At 39.8% G+C, this 15,815-nt stretch overlaps 1 long non-coding RNA gene across 2 annotated transcripts in view; it reads right to left on the bottom strand.

Moving 5' to 3' along the window:
• LOC122543135 (uncharacterized) overlaps nt 1-15,815 on the bottom strand; it is a 164,961-nt gene that overhangs the window by 134,858 nt on the left and 14,288 nt on the right. The window contains exons 2-3 of one of the 2 annotated variants that reach the window (XR_015754873.1): nt 14,527-14,619; nt 13,023-13,121 (exon numbers count right to left, since the gene is read on the bottom strand). This is a non-coding gene — a long non-coding RNA (uncharacterized LOC122543135). The remainder of the gene's footprint in view (nt 1-13,022; nt 13,122-14,526; nt 14,620-15,815) is intronic. The other variant, XR_015754874.1, reaches the window with a different exon arrangement.

Genomic DNA, 15,815 nt, shown 5'->3' with positions numbered 1-15,815 from the left:
ATTTACCAAATAACAATTCTCACGCTTGTCAGCTCCTTTTGCATCTTAGTCATGGGTTTGGCCAACAGAATGAATTCACAGCATTGGATGGAAATGAACAAGGATGTAAAGTCAAGAATTGATCTTTTGGCACAGCCTATGTGGTAAAGAAATGAATACTTGCATTTCTGCAGCACCTATCATGATGTCAGGGTGTTCCAAAGTGCTCACAGAAAATTATCTACTTTATATTGCATAATCGCTAATCTCACATATTAAGGACACGAATAGGAAAGGTTTGGAGGGATATGGGCCAGGAGCAGGTAGGTTGGACTAGTTTAGTTTGAGATTGTGATTGGCATGGATTGGGTGGACTGAAGAGTGTTTCCATGTTATATGACTTTATGATAACTGTCTTCAAAGGATTATAAACTGACAAGTCAGAGGAGGAGATCATTTATGCTGCTATCCATGCACTGACTTCCAAAGCGCTATAAAATTTGTTACATTTCGCAGCTCAGTTTGCATAGTCTATACCTTTATCCTGGCAAGGATTTGTGAAATTCCTTTTTGAAAGTAACAATTTTATTCAAGCCCCCTATGAGGCAGTATATTTCAGAGTACAACTCACCATGTAAAAATATTTTCTACACATTGAAGAAAAAGAGAGGCAATCTGCATTATTCAGCAGCTGACCCTTCTGCCACTGGAGACCGTTTCAACTGAAGCCTGCACAGAAATCATTCACGATTTTGCATAGCCTCCGCCAAATCAACAGCCAAACATTTTGGCTCTCAGGTGAAAGAGCAGCATCTGCACATAACTAAAAAAAATTCATGAACTGACCACATGTTGAAGATTCCAAAAGGAAGCCAACTCAGGACAGGTTTGATGGAGCACCTGTCAAAACAGAAGTTTCAAAAAAGGTGTAATGGTATCAACAACTGGCCAGTTCTGTACAGCTGAGTTGAATTAGGATTGTTTGTGTGATATATATACACAATACCTGCTGCTATTGAATTTGCATATGAATCAACCACACTCCTTCATAGCCAGATACTCCAGTCCATGCTTTAGTCTTTTTTATGCCTATACCCCAAATAATTGCTTTTTTCTCTTTGCATGGCTATTCAATTCAGTTTTTCTGGAGCATTACAAATCAAACAACCATCTAAATCAGTGGTGACCTAATTAATGTTTTGGTTCTTTGACTTGTTTTTCTCTTTCAAGTTTAAATGTGAGCATTTAAGTTATTTCTATGCACAGCTCTATTACATAGAAGTTTTTCATAAAATTGTCAACCAAATTAAAATTTATCAAACAATTTATTTTCTTCCTGCGAAAGCCACAATGATGGAAAAAATGTAATCAGCTCAATGAGAACAAAAAGGCAAGACTGTAAGCTGAAAAGCAATGTCCAATTTGTTAAAAAGAAAACACCCAATTTGTTCCTCATGAAAGGAGGCAATCAATTATTGGAAAATGTCACTGTGTCACATTTTAATATAAATGTGATCTGATTTTGTTGAACAGAAAGTGATTTATAACATTGGGTGCTGCTGAATCAAAGATCACTCTGCATTAATTTGCTCCCCCATCTCGTCAGCATCCACATCCATTTTACAAAATGAAGCTCACAATGAGCAATGCAGCTCACAATGAGCAATGCAGCAATAGGGTCTTGATGTAGCATGCCAAATGCTATTAGGGTGAGGAGATTTACATTTTTGGAGAGAGAGGAGTGAAGCAACATCGCCTTTCTGACTCTGAGGACAGCAATGTCAAAATTTAATGGATATACTCAAAATTACAAACCATGTAGATACCATGAGTTGCGAAAAACTGTTCTCGCTGTCAGGAGGATCAGTAACCAGAGGATAAGGGTTTAAAATAATTGCAAAAACAAAAACAAACAGCAGAGATGAGGAGCAATGTTTTTCCACAGTAAGTTGTTACAATTCAGACAGAACTGCTTGAAATTATGATGGAAATGGATTCAATTGCAATTTTTAAAGGAAATTAGATATACACTTGACAAGGAATACTTCTCAGAACCAAAGCATTGGTTAGGGAAGTGAGAATAATTGGACACATCTTTGAGAGCTGGAACAGGGCCAATGAGCTGTTTGATTCTATCTAAATAATGCTAGTGTTTGTCCCCATGGCAGAGCACATGCTCAGGGGTTAAATTCCTTACATTCTCAAATGCTTCATTTTGGCACTGAAATGTTCATCCTCAGACATTATTGTTCACTACCACGTGGAAGTTGATTGACCACAGGTTCGGATACTGAAAAATTGCTGTTGAGAAGTGTGGCGCTGGAAAAGCACAGCCGGTCAGGCAGCACCCAAGGAAGAGAGTCTACGTTTCAAGCATAAATCCTTTATCAGCAATGGGGATGGGTGGGGGGGTGGGGGAGGAAGGGCTGAGAGATAAATGGGAGGGGGTTGGGGCCATGGATGTGCAAGTCCTGGACCTCCTCTACTGCCAAATCCGAGCCACCTGACAACTGGAGGAAGAAAGCCTCATCTTCCGCCTTGGGACCCTCCAACTACACAGAATCAAAATAAATTTCACTAATTTCCATATCTATCCTTACCCCACCTTATCCCCAGATCTAACCTTCCAACTTGTCCCCGCCCTCTTGACCTGTCCATCTTCTTTCCCACCTATCCGCTCCACCCCAACCTATCACATCCTTAGCTATCATCTCTCCAGCCCCACCTCCCTGCCATTTATCTCTCAGCCCCCTTGGGGCCTGCCCCCCACTCCTGATAAGAGCTTATGCTCGAAACGTTGATTCTCCTGCTCCTCAGATGCTGCCTGACCAGCTGTGCTTTTCCAGCACCACTCTTGTTGACACTGATCTCCAGCATCTATAGTCCTCACTTTCTCCACTGAACGTCACTACCCTGCCCAATCATGATCAATTATTGGAATGGAATAGATTTGAGACTGGAAACCATCACGTAAAGAAAAATGTTGTATTGACAGAGAAGTGAAATACAAGTGATTATGACAGAGAAAAACAGACACATCAACTTGCCAGGTTTATGGCGCTTGCACTACCTTGTATCAATAATGCAATGCGCAAAGGGATCGCGTACTCAACTGACAGTGACACTCACAGCACATTCTGCAGATCACACTCAAACCCAAGTCCAAGACTCCTAGACCCATGATCTTCACATTTCAGAAAATGTTTGGGGTATGATAACGCAATGTCAACACCTCGTAAGAAAAGGGAAATAAGCAATAATGGATTGACCTTGGAGCCTTCCACATCCATCAAAATTTTACTTGCACATCCACTAATATCATTTATTGTATCCGTTGCTCCCGATGCGGTCTCCTCTACATTGGGGAGACTGGACGCCTCCTAGCAGAGCGCTTTGGGGAACATCTCCGGGACACCCGCACCAATCAACCACACCGCCCTGTGGCCCAACATTTCAACTCCCCCTCCCACTCTGCCAAGGACATGGAGGTCCTGGCCTCCTTCACCGCTGCTCCCTCACCACCAGACGTCTGGAGGAAGAACGCCTCATCTTCTGCCTCGGAACACTTCAACCCCTGGGCATCAATATGGACTTCAACAGTTTCCTCATTTCCCCATCCCCCACCTCACCCTAGTTCTAAACTTCCAGCTCAGCACTGTCCCCATGACTTGTCCTACCTGCCTATCTCCTTTTCCACCTATCCACTCCACCCTCTCCTCCCTGACCTATCACCTTCATCCCCTCCCCCACTCACCCATTGTACTCTATGCTACTTTCTCCCCACCCCCACCCTCCTCTAGCTTATCTCTCCACCCTTTAGGCTCACTGCCTTTATTTCTGATGAAGGGCTTTTGCCCGAAACGTCGATTTCGAAGCTCCTTGGATGCTGCCTGAACTGCTGTGCTCTTCCAGCACCACTAATCCAGAACTTGGCATCAATACCTCCAGTCTTGTGAGCTCATACTAAACCATAGCTTCAGCCATTGTGCAAGAATAAGATATGAAAAAAATGGGAAGAAAGCAATTAGGCCAAAATGCATTGTGAAGCACTGAACTTGACCTTGCCTTTGTACATTTTGGATTTTAGCATTGCTGTGTAGAACACACAAAGTGCAACTGGGAATTTTTACAGGAATGAAAAATGGACATCTGGGGCACGAGTCAACAAGGCCAGTAACTGTGCATCTCTGTAACCAGTCAGATTGAAGGATGGTGAAAGCAACAGCACAGGGATGAAATCAAATATAAACATTTCAAGCAACTGAATTCAGTGCCATATGGAAGTGCTCAAATAAACAGAATCGAGAGAAAGGGGAGTAGAAAGGTAAAGAAAATGAATTTTAATGTGAATTTGTTTAAAAACTGCAATCATTAAAACCCGAAGGAATAAGATAGATGTATATTTATATTCTTTACAGCTAATTGCTACTGTTGGAGATGGTATTTGACAGTTATTAACACTTAGTACATGGTTAAAAGTGACTTAGAATGAAATGGACACGATTAACATTCTGCAGAGCAGATAAGAGAACTTCACACCAGTTAATGAATCTCAACATGGGCCAGCCTGAAAGATAACATTTTTGCAAAGCTCAGAGTGGTGCAGAGACAATATCTGGGAATTTTAGTTCAACTGAACATCTGTCGCCTGCCCAAAGTTGCAGTTACTCTGGCTCATCAAGAATAGCAATCAGGAGCCTGACTACTACTTACACAGGGAAAAAAAACTGGACCAATGCTTCACAAGTTTCATGGAAGATTACACAATATAATTGATATGCATTTATGAACAAAGCATCACAGATACCCTTATTACAAAGCCAAATAATGAACTTTTCAAGAAATAATTAACTTATTTATGCCTTATACCAGTTCCCTCTGAAGAAGTTCATACAATATGGCCTTTTAATTGTTATAACCACAATCCTGAACCAAAAAGATAAGCTCATCCCAAAAATATGTTTTCACTGGTGTTAAACGCAGGCATCCTCCCAGTTGAAAGACCAGAGATCTCCAAGCTGCAAATGATGTGTACAAGTCAAACCATGGCTCATGCAAACATATCAAACCAACAAGAGGTTCTGTCAAATATTTCCATCCTCTCTGAATTGCAGTAGGTCATTTGACAGCAACGTCACTACAACCACTCTAGAATTAATTTTAGTTGTGGCATGATACTATCCATATGTGAAGTAATGTTGCAAATTGAACTGATCTTGACTGTTAACCTGAGTGTATTAATTGTCATCATGTATGACATGCAAAACAGCTTCTTTTTGAGTTGAGTCTTTGGATTTTAAAAGGACTTTTCCTTTACGATGAAGTTTGAATGCTTGACTTATGATTATGAATCTTCCAAGCATGCTCATTAACTACCACACCCTCCTCTTTCTTTGCCAAAGGGAATGACCACCACTTTTCTCTCCGAAATATTTGTAAGCCCATCATTTTATTTTCATATCTGTGCTCAGAAATTCAGATACAGCAAAACAATACTTCAAGTTCAACTGAGCTACACAATCATACAAAACTCTGATAGTGCATTTTTTGGCTGGGGGGAGCAGGTGAAATTAGCTCCTCTTGATGATCTTTCACTTCATGCTTTGAAAATTCAAAACAAAAAAGAGTGCGTGTTGATTCTGACCTAGCCAGTACTGCCATTTTTTTTATAACAGGGTTTCCATGCAGTTGGGAATTTGGAAGCAATATTTGGAAATCAAAAGGCATTTTCAGTAAAACAAAAAAAGTCAGTAATAATTCAGCCCATATGTTCATCAGGTAATCACCATAAGGTAGCTGATTTATTACCTTTTCACACTATTGAATAGAAGTCACTGAAGGTTAAAAAGATTATTTTTAATCATCATGTTCAGACACACTATGACACACCTTCTGGGCAGATGGAACGTGAACATGGACCTCATGTCCAGAGTCGACAATTAATCTGTGTTGGCAATTAATTGCAGGGTGTCACCAGATTCCAAATTCCAAAATTCCAAATTCAAAATGATAGTCAAAAAGAAAGAAACCTCCAAAGCCATCACCGAATATTCAAATTTGACAGACAGATAAAATGTTTGTTTCGTCAAACATTGAAGAAGGTAAATGAGGACAGAAAGGCATAAAAACAGCATGTATCAACCTTACGAGAAACTACACAATTAACCTGGTGATAAACAAGTAGGAAGTCTGTGAATTGAGAGGGGAGAGTGGACATATTAAAGTAGCAAGAATTGGTTCCTTTTTGAATTATTGCACCACACTAAAAATGAATTGGACAACACCACCAAATGAGACTGTCCTTCAGCAAGCTGAAGGAGAAAAGCAATAAGACAGATAATGATGGGAAAATGACATACTGGGAGCATGATGTTCAGGAGCCAGAAGAGAGGCATCTGTGTTATTATGAGCACAAGAATGATGGGAATAGATCAGCAAGTTGGAAAACAAGAACGTGACTGAATGATTTGATGGAATTGGCAGCTGCGACATCACTGTGCATGAGATCCACATACAAAACTAGAAAATACAGAGTATGCTGCACATCAAGCTCCTGGACAGATGTGACAAGCAATTTGTTGTAGTTGATTCAGAAAGCCACTGGCAGAGTAGCAGCAAAAAACTCTGATACATCCTATCATTCTAGTATGTTGCATTGCTTCTAAGAATCAATTAATGGAAATTTGATTAATTGGTTCTTTTCACTGAAATTCAGATCAGGATTGTTGCTGCATCAAATTCAAAGCATTATTTAATCTACATGTAAAGTTTGGATGAAATCAATAAATACCAAAGCATGAGAATAGTGGCATCTTAGTTAAAGGACCCATATGAAATCTAATAAATAAGCTGCTGTGCTACAAAAAGCAAGAAAATAATGACAAGGGGAGAAGGTAAGGAAAAGAAAAAAAGAACATATTAGATATTTCCCCAAGTCAGGGGTGGGATTATTGTCAATGCCTGGTCATCCCCAAGTGAGCAGCTGTAATCTTGTCACCTCTATCTGCGCTTTTGTAAAAATAATTAAGGATTTCATATTAGATTTGAAATGGATGTGATCCAGAGACTTAATTATATTGCAATGTTGTATCTACTTACTAGCTCAAAACAACATGCTGGAAAAACTTGAATAACTTCACATATAGTATAACAAAGAGCATCTTGATAACACTTGGTATGTTAACTTGGATGTCCAACCACTACATTAAGGGAAAGAAATAGCAATTGGTTTGTAGCAATAGCTGTTGTGATGAAGCCGCTTATAATTTCAAACTTTTGGAAAGCCCCAAACACATCAGTTTATTCTAGTTATTTTCAGCTAGCAGCAATTTACAAAAATAAATTTAGAGCAAATCACAACTTTTACTTTCAAAATTAAGGGTTCAATCGATATAATTTAAATTTTTATCAGGGTTAGTACCCCTTTTATTCGCATTGTGCTGTATCTAAGGCGTTGCTCAGATCAAAGACAATAGATTTACATGCAATGTAAAAATCTAATCAAGACAACTCTGCTGATACAGTGCTGCTGAGGTAGAGTCTCACCTGTTATGATGGCGTGCCATAATATGTTTGAATAAGCTGATTTTAAAAATCTGATTAATGTTTACACAGTCAGTAAGCACTATGGATATGCTTTATCATTGCATCAGTTTCATAACAATTTTACTTAAGGATACCTGTCTTTCACAATGTATGCTGTGAACTTCACAGAAGCTTTTAGGCAGTTTTGATTTACTTTTAGTGCTAATTTCAGCTTTCAGCTCAAATAATGACCAGTGAGCAGTGATGTAGCAATGCCACTGCTGCAAATTTCTGGCCGATTACAAATGGGTTGAACCCACCCTATTTAATATGGGTCATAAACATATACTCATGAGGTGCCCCTGCCTTCCACTCTAAGAACACCATTAATCAATTTAAAACAAATTTCTCCATGAAACTTATGGCCGAATTAATTTCAGTGCTGCAAAGCCAACGAGGTACAATATTACACCTGTGATTAAAATATATATCAGAGTGTTAAGTGTCAATTATTAAATGAACTGAAGAATTATTTGCCTCATTAATTCAAGGTCAGTGAAATAATTCAACATGGAGGAATTAATGCTGTTCTGACCACAGTAGAAATAGGATCACCCCTGTCCAGGACAGCCATCTATAACAATGGCTGTCCTGGAAAGCATTTTTCTCGCATTTCTGCTCAAGGTTTTCGAATGATCTGTTTCAATGATCTTTCAAACCATACATCAGGCTTCCAGGTCTTTGACAAATCACTCCGTAACGACATGCCAACAAGTATACAAGGATGACCTTTCATAATCCATCCTTCCCTTGCTCAGCATTTTAGCATCACACTCTGATCAGACTGTGGAGTCCTAACCAGCCGAGTTAGACAAACTCACACTCAACCATCTTGTTGCACAGAACATTGCTGTACCTGCTGCATTACATCAAAACATTTGATGCTGTAACACTGATAGTCATCTATTAATAACAGCTTTTTCCTGCTCTGGATCAAAAAAAAAGGTGTTTTATAGCCTCGGTTTGCTCAATGCTGTGCACATGCAGTAATTCATGGTGATCCATGAATTTGCCACAATACCACTGATAGTTTCTTTGGCAGAAAACAAACCCCAATCACAAGTCCTGTGCAACAGTACTGATGTTTAAGGCCAAAGTTGAAATCTCGTCATTGATATTCTCCTGAAAAATTACCATTACCTTTTCCACAGTTTTATGGCATTTCAAACTAAAAGGAAATTAGGATATTAATCTGTATCTGTAAGAAGTTGCAGATGCCATCTCTAAAATTGCTACTAAAGAAAAGAGACTTCCCATGTTTTATTCAGATACCGCAGATATATTTAACAGTCAAGAAATGTTGCATAGATCGCATTATTTAAATTTTCTGGTCAGTGTACAATATTTGGAAAAGAAAATGGACAAATAAAATACTGAAAGAATGGCAAGTAATGCAAATGTATACTGCTCTGTTCCATTACACAATCCCTGTCTTTCAAAACTATTATTCTGAATTGATATGATATTGCCAGAAACAATAGTAATTTTTAATAAATTTCAAAATATAGTCCATTTCTTCTCTTCTTCCATATAAATATTTAAATAGAAACCTTTTATAATGAGCTTTTCTTTTAAACTTGAATAGTGCTGGTTTTTGTCAACATGAAGGCACCATAAGTGCAAAGTTTTACCTTTGCTGTTAAAATCAAGAGGACGATTTTTACTACTGAGCAAGGTGACATGACTCAGGCTTCAGTTTAAGGAGCATGTGAGATGTAATCTTTGCACGGGAGAAAGCTGGGGCAAGTCTGAGTCAGATCCACAGGTCTTGTAAGCAGATTTTCAGCAGCCATGGGGCCGGTGAATGTCAATATTGGTGGTCAGAAGTCTGACCTCTTGGGACTTCGCACAGTTGTTCCAGAAACTGTTCACTTCCCATATCTCTTCATCCTCATGCCCTCTCCGTACCAACTCTTGCCCTCTATCCAACGGTCCCTCATTCCGATATTTAAGCTCTTGACCATGCCAATTACACATTTGCTCACACACCATGCCACCTCCATTGTCACTAAACCATGATGTGCTGTCAATGTCCACAACTTCCCAGAGAGGTACATTAGTGAATAGGCTAGCAAAGTCAAATGTGCACACAGATATGGCATTGCTAATGAGGTGCAATTCCAGTATACACTTCTTGATGTTGAAGGAAGCCTTCACTGCAAATTTGGAAGTATCATTTCACATCTCAGGATCAGATTGGGAAGAAGAAAAAAAAACTGTCCAGTATTTCTCACATCAGCATGCTTGGTCGTGCAAAAATCAGTCCTGCTCAAGGACTATTCACTGCCTTTAAATCTCAAATGCCTGATCTCCCACAAAGACATGTTTCCATTTAATCTATGTGGGCAGCACGGTGGCACAGTGGTTAGCACTGTTGCCTCACAGCACCAGAGACCCGGGTTCAATTCCCGCCTCAGGTGTGGAGTTTGCACATTCTCTGTGTCTGATTGGGTTTCCTCCGGGTGCTCCGGTTTCCTCCCACAGTCCAAATATGGGCAGGTTAGGTGAATTGGCCATGCTAAATTGCCTGTAGTGTTAGGGGCAGGGGTAAGTGTAGGGGAATGGGTCTGGGTGGGTTGCGCTTCGGCGGGTCGGTGTGGACTTGTTGGGCTGAAGGGCCTGTTTCCACACTAAGTAATCTAACCTAATTAATCCTTTAATATAATTCTAAAACTATTGATCAAACTGTGAACGTAGAACGGACTCTGAGACAAATGATACTGTGCCAACTAACATAGCTTCATACAAACATAACGGCAATCCTTAGGAAAATATCAACTTCAATTCTATTGAAACAGCATGACCTGGCAGCAAAGCTTTGTCCTAACATATACCAGATAGCCTGTGAATCAAAGTAGCCCAGCACAATGCATTTTTAAGCTCCCAGATGGCAGCCTCCGCCCAGGTCAAAGCCATTGCAAGGGGATGTCAGATCTGTTAAAGCTCAGAGAGGAGTTCAAATGGCCCTTTGACTTATCCTTTTTTTAAGATTCACCATTCTGCCATTGCTCTATCAGCAGAAATTGCATCTGTCAAAATTGATGGCAGCACATCCACATCGAGGTTCAGCACACCATTTCTAAAGGTCAATCCAAGCCAAAGTCTGCATTGCATGGTTACAGAGGTGGAAGGAGAGATAGGTGGGGATTGGGGAGTCAGAAAAGTACAATATGTAAAATGCAGCATGCACCCATTGACAAATTTTCACAATAAAAGAGCACATGCTACTGGAATTTCTATATCTTAAAGGAAATTTAACACTGGAGATTAAAACAGAAAGATTCCACTTCAATAAAGCATGGAGGTAATGTTGACTTTTGACTATTTCTTCTGTGACTGTCTCATCTATCCTTTCTCGTATGAAGGTGCTAAATGCAAAAGGAGGCACAGGTTGATTCAATATTTGGGGTATTACCATGCTTTCAATGCCACTGGGTCGAAATCCTGCAACACACTCTCTCACAGCATTGTGGGGGACAGCTGGACTGAACGGACTTCGGCAGTTCAAGAAAGCAGCTCATCACCACCAGTTTTCTCAAGGCCATCTGCAAGTAAGCAATAATTGGATGATCCAGGCAGTGACACCCAGATCCCATGAATGAATAAAGAAAAAATGTACTTAGGCTTGGGGATTTACTTTCCTGCCTCTGAAAAACTCTCTTTCAAAAACCTTGACATCTCAATGGCTTACAATGACAGTTAAGAAAAGTGATTTCACTGGAACAGTGTTCATTGGCCCACCCTGCAGCCTTATCTAGACCATTTCAGCAGCAAAGAACCTCTGTTGTTTTGAACCTGATTTTCTTTGTTAAAAATTCTTCTACGTCAATGGACAGTAGTGTTCACAAAGTCAAAGAAAATTCGCCGAAAAACTTCACAGAGGCCAGTATCCCGTCACCAAGTCAGCCTTTGTTTACACGTGGAAAGTCGTTGACTCTGGCACAGCTTTGTCAGAGTCAGCATCCACAGTGTCATAATCTCTGGCACTGCTGTTCTTACCTGTGATTGGGGCAGATAATCTGATCCAATTAGGGAACTCAGACTCCTGGAGCTTCAGTTCACTGATCTCATTACCAAAACGTCGATTTTCCTGCTCCTGAGATGCTGTCTGATCTGCTGTGCTTTTTCCAGCACTACTCTGATGACTGTAATCGCCAGCATCTGCAGTACCTACCTTTGCCTCATTACAATTGCTACAAGCCATTTTGATCTTTAAGGTATGGGGAACCAGCAGTTTCACATCGCAGGGATATTGTTGAAGACATGTAACGGCATTTCAATGAGTCCCGACTTTCCCTCTATCACTGTCTCTATTCAATTCTAAATGGGCAGAACAGAATTGCCACCAATTAAGCAAGTGGCAATCAAGCTTGATGGGAAGCACAAGAAAGGCTGGCTTTGGAAACAGAAAATACCATAGCTGCACAATAAAACTGCCTTTCAGGTGCTGAGCTGAAACACAATGGGTGGATGGAGTGTTGCACCTGATCAGAAAGCGCTCAAGGATATGTGGTGGCTGAAAAATATTTAATTATCTTATACCAACATTCCTGACCTCTCAAGGTCAAATTCATCACAACACTCGATGACCAAGTCAACACAAGTACAATCAAAGCACTATGAATCATTACTAGTGGGACACAATTCATTAGCTGAGAGGATATGTTAAAAGATCAGTTGGCCCACACATTGAGTATTGTGCGTCATATTGATCTCTGTATGACACAAAGGAGAAAGAGGCATTGAAGAGTATTGAAATAATTACCAAACGATTCCAGAGCTTAAACTAAAGAATGAGCAGGCTGGGACTCTTACCTCTTGATAATCAAAGACAGAGATGATTTTATGGAGTTCCTGATTATTATAGGAGGTTTGATGTCACAGATAAACTGCCATATATCTAAGACAACCACTAATAAACCCATGATTTGGAAGTGCCAGTGTTGGACTGGAGTGAACAAACTTAAAAATCACACAACACCAGGTGAAGGAACAGCACTCCGAAAGCTAGCGCTTCCAAATAAACCTGTTGGACTATAACCTGGTGTTGTGTGATTTTTCACTAATATGTCCAATCTGGAATCAACAAGAACTATATTGACTGAAGACAAGGTCTGTGGAACTCACCACTACACAGAGTGGAGTAAGCTGAATATCAATGGTGCATATAAAGTGAAAGTTAGACAAGTACGTGAGGGAGCAAGGAATAAAACTTTATTGCTAGATGGGTGAGAGGTACTATGGTAGAAGGAGGTATGCATGGAGCTTAAAATACTCCAGGGTCTGTTCTTATGCTGTAACGTACAATAATAATCAGCCATGCGATTTTGTCTCATTCACCCCCACCCCGCCTCAAGGACCTGACTATTTGAAGAATTTGTCTCCTTGCCTACAGTCTGAGCCCCGGGAAACAACTAGAGAGATATCCACAAAAAGAAACAAATACGTAAATGACTCACCAAATGTATTGCCCTGATTGATAGACTGCTCTGTTATTCTCCTTCTTGGTAACTGGTCAACCATCAATAGAACTGGAAAGGTCAAAGCCATCATAGAAGCTAAAGAAAGATGGGGAGACATCATTGTTGGCATTATCTTTTTTTCCACAACAAAGAACAAAATGTATTATGTATACTTCTGTGCATTTTTTCTTGCACTGGCTCTGGATATCTCATCAAGAGCAGAGAAATGTCACCATCACTTTGTGGTTCGAAATATCATTTAAAACTAGACAGTAGGAAATGAAAAATGAAAATATCTCCCATTGAACAAAATCATAGTTCAACAAACGGTAATGGAAATCTGAAATGGGTGAATTACAGAGTAAATAACATACATAGCCACAAATTAACTGACAATTTACTAAGATTTAATGCACGTTTTACATGCATTTAAATTTACACTCCATTACCTTTTGTTGACCATGATCATTTGTGCTTAATATTTTAAAATACCGATTTCCCTTGGCACATATATTTTATTCTTCGTTTGCTCTCCTTAGTTCATTGGCCTACCCTGTTCAGCCAGCCCTGTAATTGGAACACTAAATTCTATTCCAACACATTCCTGCAAGTGCTCTGGTGAGCTATTAGTAGGGTTGTGACAGATGAAATTCAAATGCAAGAAATGTGAAGTGACTCCTTTTGGCAAGATAATGAAATGAAGTAGAAAGTTTGAAAGAATGAGCAGGAACAGAGAGATCAAGATGACATGCACACAAGTCTTCGAAGATGACAGGACAAATTCAGAGAGTTGTGAAAAGGAAACATGGAATCCAAGGCTTTATAAATACAGGTGCAAAGTACAAAACAAACAGTCAAGCTTCATAAAACTCTACATATGCCTCATCTGGAGAGGTGTAGCTAATTCTGGTCAGAACACTTTAGGAAGATGCTCAGAAAAATGTAGAAGAGATTTAGTCAAATCGCACTGGAGATAAATGACTGATTATCTGAAGAGACAACAGAAATCACAATGGGTCTCCTTGAGGTTAAGGGAAGATAGATAGGGGTGTTCAAAAATCAGGAAAGATTGTGACAGAGTACATTTCAAGGAGCTATTTCCAGGAGCAGAAGGTGGTAAACAGCAGATACAGATTTAACAAGATTGGCAAGAGAGCAGAGGTGACATGAGAAAATAAAAATTGGCAGTGAGCTGTTATCATCTGCTCACAGATGCAATATTAACATAAGTTAAAATTGAGAAATCCTTAAGAGGAAACATTTTCAGGTCTATGAAATAACAGCAGAGGATAGTGGGGTTAATTGGGGGTGCTGACAGAACCATCATACTGCATCATTCAGCGATGCTCTTCTTTGATTAGAATAATTCTGTTTGCCTGTAAACGCAAACACTCAAACTTGTCAGGTTGGAATCAACAAGTGCTCATTGTGATACAAAGCAACTGGTTAGTTTCAAGTTCAAAATAAAGTGGGGTTCAAGCTTGGTGACCTGATGACATACCTTAAGACAAACGCAATTCGCTCTCGCTGAAGATGCAACTGGTTTTAAGTTCTCTTTATTTGCAGTATATGAGCCAAGTTGAAAATATTTCTACTGAAATAAACGGAGTAGAGGATTATCATCATTTGAAGTACTGCTTCCCTCAATGCATTTACAGGCAAGACAACATTCACAACCTCTGCCAGGTTTTCATACTGCTATGATGCAACCTATCCTAATTTCAGAGATTTTCATAGCCTCGTTCCCCCAACATGGGTGAATTTCATCTCTTGTTTTGAAGGCACAGAACTATGTTGTGATCAACGCTGATGATGACAGAAGTAATTCTCATTCTCCCTACCAAATGATCCATTTTTCCACATGTTAACAAATTCAATGATTGTCAGCTTTCAAGTTCCACGAACGCAGGGAAAGCATGAGATGCAACAGACAGAGTCTGAATCTTTTCCAAGTAATTGCATTTTCCAACAGATATCCATGAGCAATGATTCAGCTCGGAACCTTGATTGATTTCCCCCCTTATAGCATTAGCTTGACTTTAGGATGCCAAAGGAGAAAGTGAGGTCTGCAGATGCTGGAGATCAAAGTTGAAACTTTATTGCTGGAACAGCACAGCAGGTCAGGCAGCATCCAGGGAACAGGAGATTCGACGTTTCGGGCACAGGCCCTTCTTCAAATTCCTTGAAATTCCTAATCAACGTGTTGGGCTTTGTTAGAGGCTAGGCCAAGTACAGAGAACCATGTTGTCAACTTTATGTTTTTGAGTGATAGCTGAAGTCCTGGTGAAATGAATATTGGAGAATTGGGATTGATCACAAACTCTACCCTCAAAGGACAAAGGACAGAACTTTCAAAGCACACTTGTACAATTCATTTCAATTGATGACATTTTTAGTGTTGCACCAATGGAAGTTTTTCTCCTTTGCTGCCAACAGATCTGGATATTTTCCAACAATCTGTTCAGACAAATGTTGACACGTGTCTGGGACAGGTGAGACCCGAACCAGGGGTAGGGCCACTCCCACCACATCACAGGAGACTTTGGCCACAGCTGAACACTGGATTTGAGTAGTGCATGTACTTTTGTTATATTTTATAGCGTTCACACTTGAAGGACATGAGTTAATCACTGCAAAATCATTGAACATCTTCAGTAAATAGATTTTATTATCCAAAGCTACGCAAATAGGAAACACATGAACATGCATTTTCTGCTCATGTTCTCAGTGGGTGGATCTCATGCGAGGCAATTTTAATTTCTGTTTCCTTTCTGGTGCCTAAACTATTTC

This window comes from Chiloscyllium plagiosum, unplaced genomic scaffold (assembly GCF_037043375.1).
Source record: "Chiloscyllium plagiosum isolate Xiang-an unplaced genomic scaffold, Cpla_swu_hap1 HiC_scaffold_48, whole genome shotgun sequence".
Classification (NCBI taxonomy): Eukaryota; Metazoa; Chordata; class Chondrichthyes; order Orectolobiformes; family Hemiscylliidae; genus Chiloscyllium; species Chiloscyllium plagiosum.
The sequence above is the reverse complement of the archived record's forward strand: the minus strand, read 5'-3'. Positions and strand labels throughout refer to the sequence as shown.